This window comes from Drosophila biarmipes, chromosome 2L (assembly GCF_025231255.1).
Source record: "Drosophila biarmipes strain raj3 chromosome 2L, RU_DBia_V1.1, whole genome shotgun sequence".
In the NCBI taxonomy this organism is placed as follows: domain Eukaryota; kingdom Metazoa; phylum Arthropoda; class Insecta; order Diptera; family Drosophilidae; genus Drosophila; species Drosophila biarmipes.
In genome coordinates, this window is record NC_066612.1 from 7,300,767 (window position 1) to 7,316,962 (window position 16,196).

The 16,196-nt window shown below is 41.2% G+C and overlaps 1 protein-coding gene across 1 annotated transcript in view; it reads right to left on the reverse strand.

The window, feature by feature from the left end:
• The window catches only part of LOC108027820 (protein Star), a 29,800-nt gene extending 14,335 nt beyond the window's left edge, over positions 1-15,465 (reverse strand). The window contains exon 1 of the mRNA XM_017099399.3: positions 14,487-15,465. The gene's annotated coding sequence lies outside the window, so the exon portion shown is untranslated. The remainder of the gene's footprint in view (positions 1-14,486) is intronic.
• Between the last annotated feature and the right edge of the window lie 731 nt (positions 15,466-16,196).

Sequence of the window (16,196 nt, forward strand, 5' to 3'; positions counted from 1 at the left end):
CTTTGATTTGCAGTGCGTAAATAAATCGCCATGAAATCGAATTGAAACGGAGCGAAAAACTTTAAAGTCCAAAAGGAAAAGGGCCGCAGATACATGCTTGTACATATATCTGGTGGATGGATAGATATATAGATACTGCAGGCGGTCGGTCTGGCGTGTGATTTACGGCTTGTCGCAGCGCATGAAATCGATCGATTTGAAGAGCGACGAGGAGAGGAAAAAAACGAAATAGAAAATCAGAGGAGCCGACGTATCTATGCATCTCCATAGCTATACATTTATAGATGTATCTGTATCTGTATCCGTATCCGTATATCTATCAATAGCTGTGTGCGCGCTTTTGCCGGCATCGCTTTCATTGATGCTGCCCTTTTTTGTGTCTGCCGGCTGTCTGGGAAGTCTTCGACTTGGCAACAGCATCTATATAGCCGTCTATATATATATTGTGTGACATAGACACCTCCCAGTTGGCGCCAGTGGAGAGGTCACTCCAAGACTCAAGTGGATGGGTGTGGGGGAAGGGTTATACGAGATTTAGGGGGCTAAGGCGATTTGGGCCTTGCAATTTTAGCCATTTCGCGTTGTGCAACATATTTTGCGGCCCCAGTTCCGAGAATCGCCAAGCCAAGCTGAACAAACAACAATATCAGGAGGGGAAAAGGAAGGAAAAGGTGAGCCAAGGTGGGACAAGGTGGCACAACCACAGGGAAAAATCGGAACTTGGTTTACAAAAACGTATACTTTCCATTACAATTTCATTGGAAGAATGGATTTTTTAAGAGATACACCACATTTATCATCAGATAAAAATGTAGGAAACAATAATAGTGTTTATTTTTAAAGATCAGTTTGAAATTTGTCAAAAAGTATATCATTTACGAGAAATGGGTGAAAGAAACGTGCATTTCAATGGTTAAATATGCTTTTTGATAAGCCCAATATTATAGATATGGACTGGAATTATAGGTAACAATTTTGGATACATATTTTTCTCTGTGTACCGAGCAACAGCAGCAGAGGAAGAACCAGCGAGCGAACATGCCACAATAATGTTTTGCGGTTAATGATCGTGCGATGCGAGGCAAACGAGTGTACGTATAAATGTAACACAATGCCAGAGAGAGAGGGCGCACGGCACAAGACATTTTGATAAAACATTTACAAACGCACTCAAGCAGAACTCCATCATCCCAGCCACACAAAACAACACTGCCAACACAGTTAGAAGGAAGGTACGTATAACCACCGAGCCAGGTTCTACAAAAAAGTAAAGCCAAGAACACGGGAGACAAGAAGCGTTGACGATGGGCAGCCGAGTAAGAAAAAGGCAGGCAGCTCGTAGAATTATTCTGCTACGCTTTTAACCATATGGTTTATTTATACAAAAACACCAGCCACGGAGGAACAAGATCAAGAAGTGGCGGGCAGGCCGAGTCCAGTGCAGGCCACTCGCCAGCATGGGCAGCAAACACAACAAAGTGGCAGACAATAAAAATGCAATTCTCGAAAGCCAGCAATAACGTTGCACATAGGAATTCCTCGTCTTCTGCACTTGGCACTGGGAAGAGCGACCCAGAGAGACGAGCTGGCCAGGCGATCTTGGGGATTACGAAAGTTGATGATCGAAGTGGGATGCCTTTCGAAAACTAAAGAAGTGATCAGATTGTGAAATTGAATTTGATATTTCTATACAAAGGTATTTTAAATGTATATTTTGCATTTATATAAAACTTAACTTAAACTCTTCTTGCATCTTATAATATATTTTATATATTTTCCCCTAGTTTTCCTCAACAAACCCTAAAAAAGTGCCCTCCCACTTGTCTCCTTAAAGAAGACCATAAATAACTGCCCCATTCCTGGCAGATAAACTCACAAAGGCCCTAAGTGACCAACCTGGCGGCAGGGCGGGTTCCCTAAAAAGTTGTTGAAATTCTCCAATTGCTGCAATTGTTTCCCTTACCAAGAGATCTTCCCCTTAATTTTACTTCACTTCTTCACCATCGATGGCGATGGCGATGGCGATGGCTACTTAGAAATGAGCTACCCCGCCACGCTGAACGCGCTAATGAAAAAATTGCTCTTCGCCAGGTAAGGCAAGAAGGTATTTCGGAAATTTATTGGTAGCACACACACGCGCGGGGGGAGAGCGACTGCTGGCCAAATGTGTAGCATATGCTGCAGTCTGCGGACCTTGGTAGTTGGTAACTGAAAACAGGGACTTGGTAACTGGCGAGCTCGGTAAACCCGGGACCTGTGTGGTCGTCGGTCGAAGCGGCGTTGACTTATCTTGGCTTGTTTATCGGCCAGCGTCGTCGTTTTAATTGTTTGTGCCCAAGGCGTCGGCTTGTAGGAGTTGGCCAGTCCAAAAAGTTGGCCCGAAGCAACAACGGTTGTTTCAGCAAGTCGTTCTAGTAAATTAGCACATAAAAATGCGGCTGGAAAGTTGCCAAATATAAGAAAAAAAAACGGCAGTTGAATGCGGAATCTAGGGTAAGTTGGGAATGGCAAATGGCAATGGCAAATGGGTTCCATTGCAGCCGCTGCTATTTTATTGCATTCCCCAGCCTTTGCATGTTTTGGAATTTATTACCAAAAAGGCAGCAGGGGGCCAGCCACCGGGAAGCGGGCTCCTTGGCAGTTGCTTCGCTTCCCGGGACAGATGGCGTGTGCCATCGACCAGGACTGCTAAAGACGAAGGCACCCTGCAGGTCTCCTGGCGAAATGCAATTCACCGCCTTGCATGCGACAATTGGCGGGGCACTTTGATTTCGCCCCTTTAAGGAGAGATCCATCAGGAGCAGGAACTTCACGGCGGGAGCAACCCGAAACCCAGGAAGCCAGAAAGCCGAAAAAGCGCTTATCTTAATGAGAAGTTGACGTGTCTGCATGCCACAATACCAACCCGGTTGAGGCATGAAAATTGCCCTAATGTGCCGGCAGATGCCCAAAAAAAAACGAAAATAATATGTATGCGCCCGCAATAAAATTGTGGGAGTTACTTGGCCAATTACACCACAAACTTTGGCCATTGATTGTTTACATTAGTCGCTCTCCACCCTCAATTGAAAGCCATAAATTTCCTCTATTGATGATGAGAGTCTCATTTTTCCTTGGCTTCGCTTTGTTGGTTATCCCATGACATTTGTTTAGAGTGAAGATTTCGATAGAAATTCTATTAAGTTTTTAGTTTATGGCCAACGGATGTCTGCAGAGTGTCTTACATTACATAACTATTTAAATCTGTGGGTTATTTTTAGTAGAGAACACACACTTCCCATCATATGTGTAGATATATGGTCATTCAATTTCCTCAATTAACAAAGTTAACTGCAAATTACTATGGCCGCCGGCCAGCAGCTGGATAATTATGCAATGTTCATCTCGGCATAATTTCGCAATTAAACCGAAGTCCATAATCTATCCCACATCATCGCAGTCAATTGCCAGCGCGTACTCGCATTTCCAGGGAATCAGAACGTTATATTAATTTGAGCCCCGCTCGTCCACCGAGATGTTTGGACGTGGATGTTTGTGCTGACGTGACTGCAGCCAACCAAAGCTCAATGAAGCAGCCAGAAAAAGTGAGAAGACAGAAGTGCAGTGAGCGCCACAAGATACAGTGGGTTACAAAAAATGAAAAGATACAAAATTAGAACAAGTTCAGATATGAGATACTGAGACAAGGAAACTACCTCAAGATGGAGTACAATTTTGGAGCCATTTTTAAGGAACCTTAATAAGTGCAAGGAATATTGTAATTTTCATTAGTAATAAATCTATTGAAGTATTTGTCCGATTTCATAAATCATTTTTTAAACTTTAAAATATGTTTCATAAGAATTTAGAAAACCGAACTTGAAAGACCTTCTCATTGAAAATGTAAAAGAATCTTTTACTTAAAAGATCTTAAAATAAAAGCAACCTTTTTCTATCTTTAAAATGTTTTTTCAATAATTTACTAAAATTAATACTTTGAAAGTACTCCATTTTAAAATTTTGAAAAATCTCCCAAACAAAAGTACATCCATTTGCAAGCCTCACTGTAATCCAAAGCCAAGAGGGGCAACCATCGAGTAGCGTAATGAGCAACACGCACAAAATCCATGGAAATGGAAATGGATCAAGAGCAGTAGATACAGCAGCTACACTGCGAGAGGGATGGGATGGCTGTGCGGAGGGGCAGCAGATGCAGTTGCAGTTGCAGATGCAGATACACCATCACCGAGCATCACCGTCGAGCAGGTCAAGCAGGTACAAATGCAACAAGCGTTCGCTCGGCTGATTAGAAAGAGCGGGCACTATTTGTTGGAACATAAACAATATTTGATGGCTATGGCTGTGGCTCTGCCTTTTCCGACTGCAATAATGACTACAATGATGATGACGATGGTGATGCGTCGACGGTGGCGGCTGCTTCTTGTGTGTCTACACATGCATGACGAATGCGAAGGAACCCAGGGAACGCAGTGGAAAACTGGACGACTGCGACTGCGGCATAATAATTCACTTAATCAGGCTTGAGCGGATTTACCGACTCGGCACATTTATCACGGCGAAAGGCGGCGGGAAAAATGCCGAAATTGGCCTACAAGTCCTGGACCTAGACCAGCAGATAATAGACAAATTGCTACTGATAAGCAGGCAAAAGGAAAAATCAGGGGAAAAGACGGCTAAGTGGATGCGGGCCCATTTAGGCAGGTGAAAAATGGAAATTGAGATTATGTTTAAGAGAAATCACCCTGAACCTCCATGATGATTTTTCCAACCACCAGAAAGACTACACTTCATCTCAAACACATGTCGCTCTTGTTTTCCTTCTTATTTTTTCTTTTGGGCAAAACGGAAGAAGTCTTTGGCATGCATGAATGGGCAGCAAAACAAAAAGAAAGGAAAAATGAAAACCAAGAAAACTCAAGTGGAAAATTTTCACTAGGATGCGTGGTTGAGAGATGAGAGAGTTCCGAAAAGCAGTGTTTTCATGTGCATTTCGGTTTCTGTTTTTGTTTGCAACACGTTCGCGGCATGCCATGTTGCCTGACTTCACATTCAAATGGCATGACATTTCACATTTCTGGATGGATTCCGAATTTAAATGGAATTGCTCAAATTGCAGCCTGAGCTTGGCTCACAACAACAAATAATAGATAATGCAGGGATTTACCAGGAAGCAGTTTTCCCCGCATCTTTTTTAAATGAGCCATGGGCAGACAGCTGCTGGATTATAGTGTTACCTTAAAAAATAAAAATCTCTCAAAATCACAGGGCTATTTCCTCTGATTAAATTCTTTACATTTGCACAATCCTCCCTTAACCTCCCGGACGCCATTTTTCCTTGCGAATGAAAGTTCCTTCCATCGATTGCATAAATCGCAAAAGCGCCAGGAAACCGAAGCCGGCACACAAATGGTAATAAATGTCAGTCAAAGTGCAGGGATCGGGTAAGAGGAGAGCCCAAGGAGCAGGGAGCAGCGTAAAGACGTCGCAATCGAAGTCAGGTCGTGTCAATAAATCGAAATGTAAACTCAATTTACAAAATTGAAATTGAAGCGGGCCGCACGCAGAGGGTTAAACGCAATGCGATTCGATTCCAAAAGGGAGCGGCGCACCTGCGCATCATGTCCTGGCTCCTTGGACTTTGGACGTGTCCATCCTTCGCAAAAATCACAAGTACTCGTGGGGGAAACGATTTGGGAACCAGGAAAAGGGTGATTAGCACAGTGATCCAACAGTGATATTTAACTTGTCTCTTCTCACCATTTTGTTCTTAAATTGAGAACATTGAAGTCAAAATGTGCTTACACGGTTCTCAACAACGAATCTTCTTAATTCAAGAACAATGTTCACTATTTATATTCTTTATCTGTCATGTGCATTGTCTCTTCTCACCATTTTGTTCTTAAATTAAGAACATTGAATTCCAACTGAGAAGAACGAATGTTCTTAATTTAAGAACAATATGCCTGAATTATATTCTTTAGTTGTCTTAAAATCTCTAATAAAAGTTATACTTTTAAAAGAAATCCGTATTCATAATCAAAATTTGTAATATTTTTTATGTGTGGAAAAACAATTTCTAATAGTCTTTTTTTTTTATCTCCAAATATTGAAATCTTCCAAAGTTCTGCTTATTCGACCACTGTACCGCCAAAATCGAGGTGTGTGACCTTTTTCCGCGCTTTTGCCGTGGCTGTAACTCTGTTTTTCTTCATCGTTTTCAGTTTGGTGTTTTTTTAGGTTGACGTGTGCGAAGCATTAAGTAAAAGCAGCAACAACAAAGCGACTATGAAATTCGCATAAAAGTCTGGGAAAAGTAAAACGGTTTACGTGCGGATTACAAAAGAGCGGTGGATGGGCGGACGGAAAGCAAAACTAAATAAACCGGGGAAAAATCAAATAAAACAAAACTCCATTTTCGCAACCCGCTTGCAAACTTCATCACATATATATGTAACGACCATATAGATATTTGTATAGTGGGAAATCCGGAGGGGCACGTGCGTGCATTTCTTTCTCAAGGCATTCAACTTTGGTCAAGCGATGGAGCAGGGTGGGCGTAATTAGTATAGCTAATGACAGGTGCCCCTGGCGGTGTCTGCCACCGGGTGGCACCTTAATTTGCCAAAATATAAAAGCATATGATGGATTTGCTTTATCAATTTTTGGCTCGTGTGTGTCAGAAGGGGCAGGATAATTGGTTCTCCGATGTGGCTGATGTGGGTCCGAGCCTGTGGCGCATTGAACCCAAACGATGGGGCGTGAAAATGGAAGCGAAGCTACGGCAACGGAGTCCAGGGATGGGGCAGTAGAACGGAGTGTAGCCAAGCGGTGCATGTGCAGCGGCTTGTTGCAGGCGGCAGCAGGAAGCCAACAAATTACGGCCGAGCCACTCATCATCAGGTGGTGCGACACGTCGAGTGATTGAGTACACAAGGAAAAATAATGCAAATAAATACAAATAAACGAAATCATAGACATGAAACAAAAAAAAAATAATAAGAAAAATAATTTAAAAATATAATACAAAAAATAAAAAAAAAAAAAATATAATACAACAAATAATAAAAAAAAATATTATACAAAAAATAATAATAAAAAAATTAATAAAAAAAAATAATAAAACAAAAAATAAAAATGAAAAATACAGAAATAAAAAATAAAATAAATAAAAAATAAAATACAATAAATAAAAAACAAAATAAAAAATAAAATTTAAAATAAAAAATAAAATTTAAAATAAAAAAAATTAATTTGTTTTTTACCCGATCTACATCAAAATTAATAGAATACATGTTGTACCTTTATCTTATGGTTCGATTCTGGTTCTATTATTGAAATAGATACCACAAATGATAATCACATTCATCACATAGAACATTCACCTAATTATTTTCAGTGCATTAACGAGTAGAACCAAACTCAGAGACGAGTTAGCTTCGGCTGGCGGTAATTTAGTTCAACTGCCAGCCATGACACATTTTTACGGGCCTTTCTGGAGCGAAACGCTGCAGACCGACCGCCTGCCTCATCTCTTTTTTTGTACTTTGTTCTCCCCTCGCACATAATTGAAATTGAAGTTGAGGCAGCAAAATGGCGACGAGGCTTTTAATTGAACTTAAGCTGTACTAACGGCACATTTCCCAGCCTAAAACGCTCTTCCAACTAACTTTGGGCACATTTAAATGTCGTTTGTGCCCCGTCACTGTCATATTTATATGATTGGAGGCGAGGTCTGTTTGGTTATCTTGGCTGGAACTTGATTTTCGGGGCCCCTCCCCAACTCTTAAGAAGTTGTTAAAGTTTTACCACCGCAAACCGAGAGGAATGGGAAAAGAAATGTATAATAACAACCATGACAAAACTGAGAAAAACTCTGAAACTGTCTTGGCGAACAGTGGCCTAGGCGAAGTTCTATCTTGAGGATACATTTTATATCTTCTTCGTAATATTTGCGATATGGATATTAAAGATACTTATATTGTTAAGGAATTTTCTTCATTTTACCCCCATAAACTGAGCTGCCTACGCCACTGCTTCCTGAAGACTTCTTCCGACTTTATTTCGTTCGGTATCCGTATCATTTCCTACACAACACACCTTTTTCTCCATCCAGCCCATACGTACATCCATCTCCATCTCTCCAGGCTTTGGTTCTTCTTGGTTATTTTTCCGTTTTCTGCTTTTGTTTTGGCAGTCACAACTTCTTTGGCTTTGCCATCGAATGAAAGACCGGAGAAACAGACTTTTGCTGTGGTCTAGAAAAAAAACTTGTAACCACAAAAGTTTGTATTTCAAAGCAAACCACACTGTGATTCCTCTTCCACATCTACCTCTTACTCGTCTTCTGCTTCTTGCTGGCTTTATTTGCTGTTGTTGTTTTGGGGACGGCGACACTTGGATATCTCTTTTTTGGTCGGATTTCTGTATCTGTGCGGTTCATTGTTATAATTATGGGAATTATTATTGTGGTTTTCACTCGGCTTTACCTTTTTTTTCGAAAAGGGAACTGAGAACTGGTTTATAAAGGCAACCCGAAGAAGAACCAACCATTTTGATGTAATCGATAAGAAAAGTGTCTGGGAATCTTAATGCTGTACTAATTTTGCCCCGAAAACGTTGAGACAATTCGAGAAGTCAGAGACGCAAGAGATGTTCATCAGTAAATTGCGAATTAATTTTTGAATAGACCATTGAAATTTGTTGTTTACTTAAGGCGGCGGAGATCCCAGCCAGAAATTGTTTACACCATGCGGTGGCTGAAGAGCCAAAATAGATGGAAATGGTTTGTGTTATAAGCCCCCACAACAGGTAACGCTGATTGATCGGGGCAATGCTAAACACAAATCAGAGCTAATATTCTTTATGGACTTCTCGGAAACAGCCTTATCGCGACTAACGAGTTGGGTCAACAAGCCAAGTGCTGCAATGGATTGCAATACCCGTAGAGATAGGTCCCCACACAACTCCAGTTCCCACAGTTCATAAAGTTCGCTAAGTGAATCATTAAACAAATTACAAATTAGTATGCCAGTTATAAATAGCGGCAGAATAATACATAAGTAAATAGGCCCGATCTATGGCACATGAGAGGTATGTACGTATGTTTGGGCACATAACAAGGGGGCACCGAAACCGAAGCACCTACAAAGTAGGTAAACACACCGTACATGTCCATCAATGTTGTGTAAATATTGGCGCAGTGAGTTAGTGTAGGTGGCTATGAAAAGCTGCACCACCCACAGGCGGGCTGTCGGGAACGGCGTCCATATAGTGGGGGCCCCTCGGCGATCGCCGGGTTAGTCAGCTGTTTGCGCTGGATAACGACTCGATGAGTAGGATCCATTCCGGTGAATGGATTTCTCCGCATTACGATGACTACACAGTATTTATCATGGGGGAATATTTAAAAAATTTGCCATACTAATCATTTTTCAAACAACTTTTGATTCTGAAAAATCGCCAACTCAAAGGAAAATTTTGTTGAAAAATTAATGATACAAAGAAACATTAATCCATAACTCAAAATTGTATTATTTTACAAGATCTGAATCACCTGACGTCACAGACCACAAGACCAACCGCAAAAAACCGAACCGATTCGATCCTAAGTTCACAAGACCATAGCCCCATTCATTATTCCATTCATGAATACATCTCGCTCGATTTATTCCGAATGCCGCATTAACGTAAGCAAATCAAAACAAAAGTCCGAACCCACCTATAAAGCAGATCAATGCGCGAGATGTTTGAATCTTCAATTAACGGGGCGATTTGTAAGAATTTATTGCATTATGGCAAATGTTTAGCGAAAAGTGAATTTCCAATGAAATTGGGGGCCCAGACAGTCGAGTAAATAAATGCCGAGCGGATTTTGCTCAGGCACAATGTGTCGCTAGAGAGGAACGGATATGGAGAGAGGCCAATAGATGATCTTGGCAATGATATATGGGCTATATGTAGCGGACATCTCTGCCTCCATCTGCTGCTCGTTCAAGATTATTAATTGAGAAAATGTGTAGAGCAGCCAGAAGCAGCGGCGGCAGCGGCAGCAGCAGCGGGCTGTGTGTAAATATGTACTGGCCCACCGCGGATGGATCCGAGCAAATTTCACAACTCAAGAAAAAGAAAATGACTCAACTCAATCCGAGCTGCTGCTGCGCTACATTACCTACTTTCAATATTTTGTGTTGACGCCAGCGAGAAATGTAGCCCACAAATAGCAGCCAATTGACAACAGTAAAACATGGCCAAATATGTACGAAGTTGGCCCATGACGTAAGCGCCCCGCGGTAGCTGCATAAATAGGCGAAAACTAGCGAACAAGAAGCAATAATGTTGCATCGAATATGGAATTACCCTGGGTAAAGGTGTTTTTTATAACTGAGAGTTCCCTTTTTATCAGACTACTTCAATAGGTCGATATGCTGATATCAGGTTTTCTAAAAAATATCAAAACAAAATCACGAAGCTATCGATGTGTTTGTTATCGCCCGAATTGCATACTATAAAGGAGTAATCGATAAGTTTTTCTTTTCGCCCGAATTGCATACTAAAGAGGAGTTATCGATTTTATTGCTTTTTTGTAATATGATAATAGATAATTTAAGACTTTTCAATAGTTTTATCATAGATTAAATGTAAATATTATTGATAGTTTTGATATAACCGCTGAGATGAATGATATGATACCAAATATTACTATACCAGAAACAGTTTTACCCTACTTTAGGGTTATTAAAGACACTACTTATATAGTATACCCCAATCGAGGGTATCCAAAGGCTAAGCACATGCGAAATCTACATCAGCGGCTCTTGATTTATTAGCAACAGACAAGGACGGGCAGAGGGCCGAGAAATTACAACGTAAGACGACGGCGTATGCGCACCCACATATGAATATGTACGCGATAAGGAGGCAGGGGAACTCAGGGAAATACGTAAGCGCTTCATTCACAAATCGAAAGCGAATGAAATTCGTTGACACTCGAGATCGATTTAGATTTATTCGTATTTCTGCTCGTGTAAACGAATCAATTAAACGGCAAAAGAACGGGCTGAAATCCCTTGGCCAAATGCGGACACAAGGAGTGGTCACACACATAACGGATATGGGAATGGGCCAAAAGCGAATTTAGTCATCTGTTCCAGCATGAATCAATCACAATAGACTCCACAGATGCGTGCTGCCATTCACAATGGGCCTTACTCACACTCTTGTCACTCATTTCGAGTTCCGTTTTTGCCAATTCGGTGAGAGATCAATGCAGAAATACCACCGTACCCCTCGCTCCCTATCGATATGGTGGTGTACCAGTACCAGTACTACTCTATTAATAGTTCGCTCTCGCTCCCACACCACACGCTCCCCTCTCGCTCGCTCCCAATTGCACGTGTTGGGGCCGCTGCAGCAGAAGAAACAACAACAACAACAAAGGCCTCCACGCCGACAGCGGATTTGGTTGGGTTTTATTTTTGGGGTCTTGAGGCTTCTTCGCTTTTTATATTCTTCTTTATGTCTTTCCGATTTTGGAGGTAGCTCGCCATGTGAAAGGAAATAATTACTTTATTTGTTGTTTCTGTGTGTATGCGTACAGTCGGGGTCGAAATAGTGGAGGAGGGCACTCCGGTTTAAAGAAATTTTGGTATTATTTATTATCAAATAGTTCGAAATGGTATAATTTCTTTTAAAATTACTTTTTTTGTGATCCAAAAAAGAAGAATTAGTTAGAAAATGCATAATTTTTTACAGATATTTTATAATTTAAAAATTTTAAAAAGAACTGGTTCCGAAACTCACCATTTTATGATCTTAAAAAATAAGTAGTTATGTTTATATGGAGATTTTTCTTGTTTCCAAAATGCACAATTTTTTTAAGATCTTTTATAGTTTATTATTTGAGAACTTAATCCAAGTATTGGAAAGAACTGGTTCCGAAATCCACCATTTTAAGTTCATATAATGAGTAATTTTTATATTTTTTGTGAGATTTTACTACTTTCAGTATTTTATACCTATTTTTAAAGCTTTTCTCCAAAATTATGTATGTAAATCATAAATCCCATTACCGATTCTGGAAATCTTACCCAATAAAAGTTTATTTATAACCCCTATTATTTTAACCGCATTTGTTCTGCCTATTATGAGTGTGTGAGCAAGATTGTTGTTATGGCCGTGTTGCTTTTGGGCTGATTTGGCTGCCTCTTTTTCCCTGTTGCCAGCTGGGCTGCATTTCAAACAATTTGGAAATTTGAAATTGTTTGCAAGCTTTTATTAGCCAATGCTGCTTCTTCCCATTGGCCGCCGCCCCGCTCGTTTTCGCCCGCGTTTTCCCGCGTCTAAACAATAATTAACAGTAAATGAAAATGGGCAGGAAATGCGAGAGGCCGCCGCTTGTAGGTCAAGAAGCATTGGATGGGCACAGGTATGGGCCATTACTGCCCCGGTCGCTGTAGTACAGTGTAGTATTCTGGCCACTGTTGCAATAGATGCCTTTGGCCTAACGGCTCGCCATAATGACGCCTAATTGCCGGCAGACAGAAATCTCGCATCGCAGAGATCGCCAATTGAGAAAGTGAGATCAGTGACAAATCACGCGGGCAATTCGAGCGCAGCTTTAAGCGGTCACATCCGTTTTGCACATACGCTCAGTGCAGAGCATTAGACAAATTTGCACATTTAATCAGAGACAAGTGTTTAATTGCTCAATTGCGGCAAATAACCAGAGTACGAGCGCGGAAATGGGAACGGGACAAGTGCAAAGCCAACGAAACAGCGGATGAGACACCCACATTTGTCATGCAAAAAACATTAGATGATTAATTTAATGTTGGTAATAGAACTGCAAATTCTTTGATAGATGGGATAGGGATGGGATATTCTGTTTTGTACCCTTTGTTTCACAGGGAAACTCAGTTCTGTTCAGGCTGCAGAAAACCCAACTGGGGGAACTCAGGGATCGCTCCTTATCTGGGCTCTCTATTTACGTTTCCCGAGTGGGATGGCAAGAGCCGGGGCAAGACACTCGTCAAGTGCGACTATGGCTGGTGTTTTTGCTGCGGCCCCTGCACTTCCTACTAGGAAATTCTCCAGAACTCGGAATTATGTGCTGCAGCAGCGTTGGCAAGTGTCATTTGAGACCCAAACACAAAGAGACAAACAGCAGCTGCTCCCCAGTGGACTTGTGTGTGTGTCGGAGAGTGGATTTTATTTGAAATTCAAACTCTTTTTATGGTGCCCAGTGATTGCAGGGTAGCTGAGGGTATTATAAGAGGGAAAACCGGAAGGAAAAATGAAGAAAAACTAAGAACACACATTACATGGTTATATTAATTATTATTAAATTTTACTTCTTCAGTCATTTTGGAAAGAAAGCTTTCTTACTTCTTCCAAAAAGAAGCTTTCTTACTTCTTCAAAAAAGAAGCCTTCTTACTTCTTCAAAAAAGAAGCCTTCTTACTTCTTCAAAAAAGAAGCCTTCTTACTTCTTAAAAAAAAAGCCTTCTTACTTCTTCCAAAAAGAAGCCTTCTTACTTCTTCAAAAAAGAAGCCTTCTTACTTCTTCCAAAAAGAAGCTTTCTTACTTCTTCCAAAAAGAAGCCTTCTTTATGGCAATCATTATTTGATTCCAGAATCACTTCCCGAAGAGGTATCAGCTTGTCGAACCTGTCAGGCCCTTTCCGCCCGGATTACCAGTGAAAATCGTAAAAATCGCACTCGCAACAGCTGTAGGAAAACCATAAACCACTTTGGGAAATGCGTTTGGGATGGGGTGACCGGCGGAATCTATTTTTTGGCCCGGCTACGCCTCTGAACTCTGAACTCTGCGGCTCCCAAAACTCCGGGATGAACTTTTGTGCTCGATTTTCCAGTTGCCAAAAAGCGCTGGAAATCGCTGGCAACTGTCGGCGGTCGCCGGATCGTCGGCATATATGTAAAATATTACCCCCCTTCGGATGGAAAAATCAACCTGATTCCGCAGCAGCACACAGCGTCGAAAATTACATAATCGGCTGGCAAATGCGAGCAGGAGTCGTGCAGAAATTGTGCCAAATTGCAACTGCAGATGATAATAGCGATGATTTATTTCCCACCCAGCGAGAGATGTGTTCGTATTTTTCCAACAATTTTCTGGAACCAGCGGGTGGCTAATTTCGCTCAATCTTCGCTGTTTCCCCAGCCATGAAAAACATTTCAATTCTTGTACTACATTCTTTTCGGTTTTTCTTGGCCCACCAACAGAGGTATTCTCTGGGTGTTTCAGCTTTCCCGAGGGTTTTTCACTCCCCGGCTACCTGCAAATACCTGGCCCCGAAAGAAGGGCGTGGGAATCACCGAAAAAAATATGTGGAGTGAAGACGGGGAAAATTGCAATTGCAGGACGTGTGAAAATGTGCGGAAGACAGGAAACGTGGGCAGGACCGCTCGCAGATTTCCCGGAACGGCCTTGGCCAATGGGAAAGCGATTTTCCCCCGATTTCCACTCACCTTTTGTCGGCAGAGAGGGCAGTGTAGATGGTATCGATGGTGCTCCGTATCCAAAGGAGAAGACGCTCCAAATCTCCAGAAGAATTCTACGCACAAACACTGGACTTTTTCACCGCTGATTGATCCGAAGACGAAGAAGAAGAATTTTCGCACTTGCGCTTTACGCTACCTATCCTCCTGTTGTTTTTGTTGCTTAACGATTTCGTTTTGGAACATTTATTTGCACACAATTATTTATTAAATGCCGCACACACACATGCACACAGCTTGATCGGTCGTGTGTGTGTTTGTTGTTTACGTACGGGTGTGTGTGTGCATAGAGCACGCCTCGCACACTCTGACAAATATTCATTCACGATACGGTGACCACGGTCTTGGCTCTCGCTCTCTCTCACTCATGTTGCTGCTGCCGTTGTTGTTGTTGTTGTTGTTACTGTTGTTGTTGAAAAGTCCAAGAGAAAAATAATACTATGTGAAGTGGATGCAAAAGACGCACAAAAGTTATTAACGTGTGTGGCTGCTGCTGCTACTGGATGTTTGCTCTTGTTTCTTTGTATTTTCTTAATTTCATATTCATATTTCGCCCATGGTTTTCGTTGTCTTGCCTTCCTCTTCTACCTGTGTTTTAGTTAAACGAAGACACAAAAACAACACACACGAACGCACGCACACACACACACACTCACGCAACGGAACGAGAGACGCAAAGGTAAGGTGGTAAAGTGTGTGCAAGAAAGGCGACAAGAAACGGAACGGAACCAACGGAACCCGTATATATGCACGCGTTCGGCGATTTGAATGGCGATTGAGATTTCCACTGCACTCTGTGTGTTTTTCGGGCTCGGACTCCCGGTTTTCCTCCTTGTTGGGCGGTTCGCAGTTAATGGCTGCCGAATTTTCTGGCCTCTCGCAGCCCTCGCGATGTTACGTTTTCCTGATGCGCGCACGAAGCGTTCGTAGAGCGTTCGACCCGAGGAAAAAAATTTGACTAGCGATGTGAAAATGCATCAAAATATATCGCTATCGGAGGAGTCGGACCGTACGGGGGTGTTTTTGTTTTCTGCATTTTGCCGCAGCTGGCGAACGGTCACACAGCCAGCTGGAATTTAACAGAACTGTAAGGGTCTTAACAGCGCTGTTAGAGAATGGCAGGGTTCTAACATTTGAATAAATTTGCTATAACAAATCAAATAAATTATAATAATATTAACATTTGTAGTGAAGTATGAGGTAAGGGTAGTAAGAAAAATTTGGTTGGTCATAATAACTGTAAATAGTCATATTTTTTAAAGTCAGATATTGACAAAAATAATTTTATAATTTCTTCATCTGATAAAGTTTAAAAGTATAAAGGTTCTAAGGGTCGCAAGGGCAACAAACTATCCTTAGGCCACTCACCCTACCTACAAAAAACATTCCAAAATGTTTTTTTTTTTAATTAATTTACTTTCTTTCAAAAAGAGAATGAACAATTTCAAAAATTGTTTCTCGAATTTAAATTTTTAAAAAATGGAATGAATATTTATTTTAGCTGTCACTAAAAGGATTGAAAAACAAATGGCAAAATAATACAAAAAACGTGTTTTTTTGTTATTATTTTACATTAATCTATTTAACATTAATCTAATATTTCTGAAAGAGTTTTCAGTTTAAAATGTTAAGGGATGCCCCGGCTAAGTTAGCGAGTACAACCTCCCAACACTTCAAAGA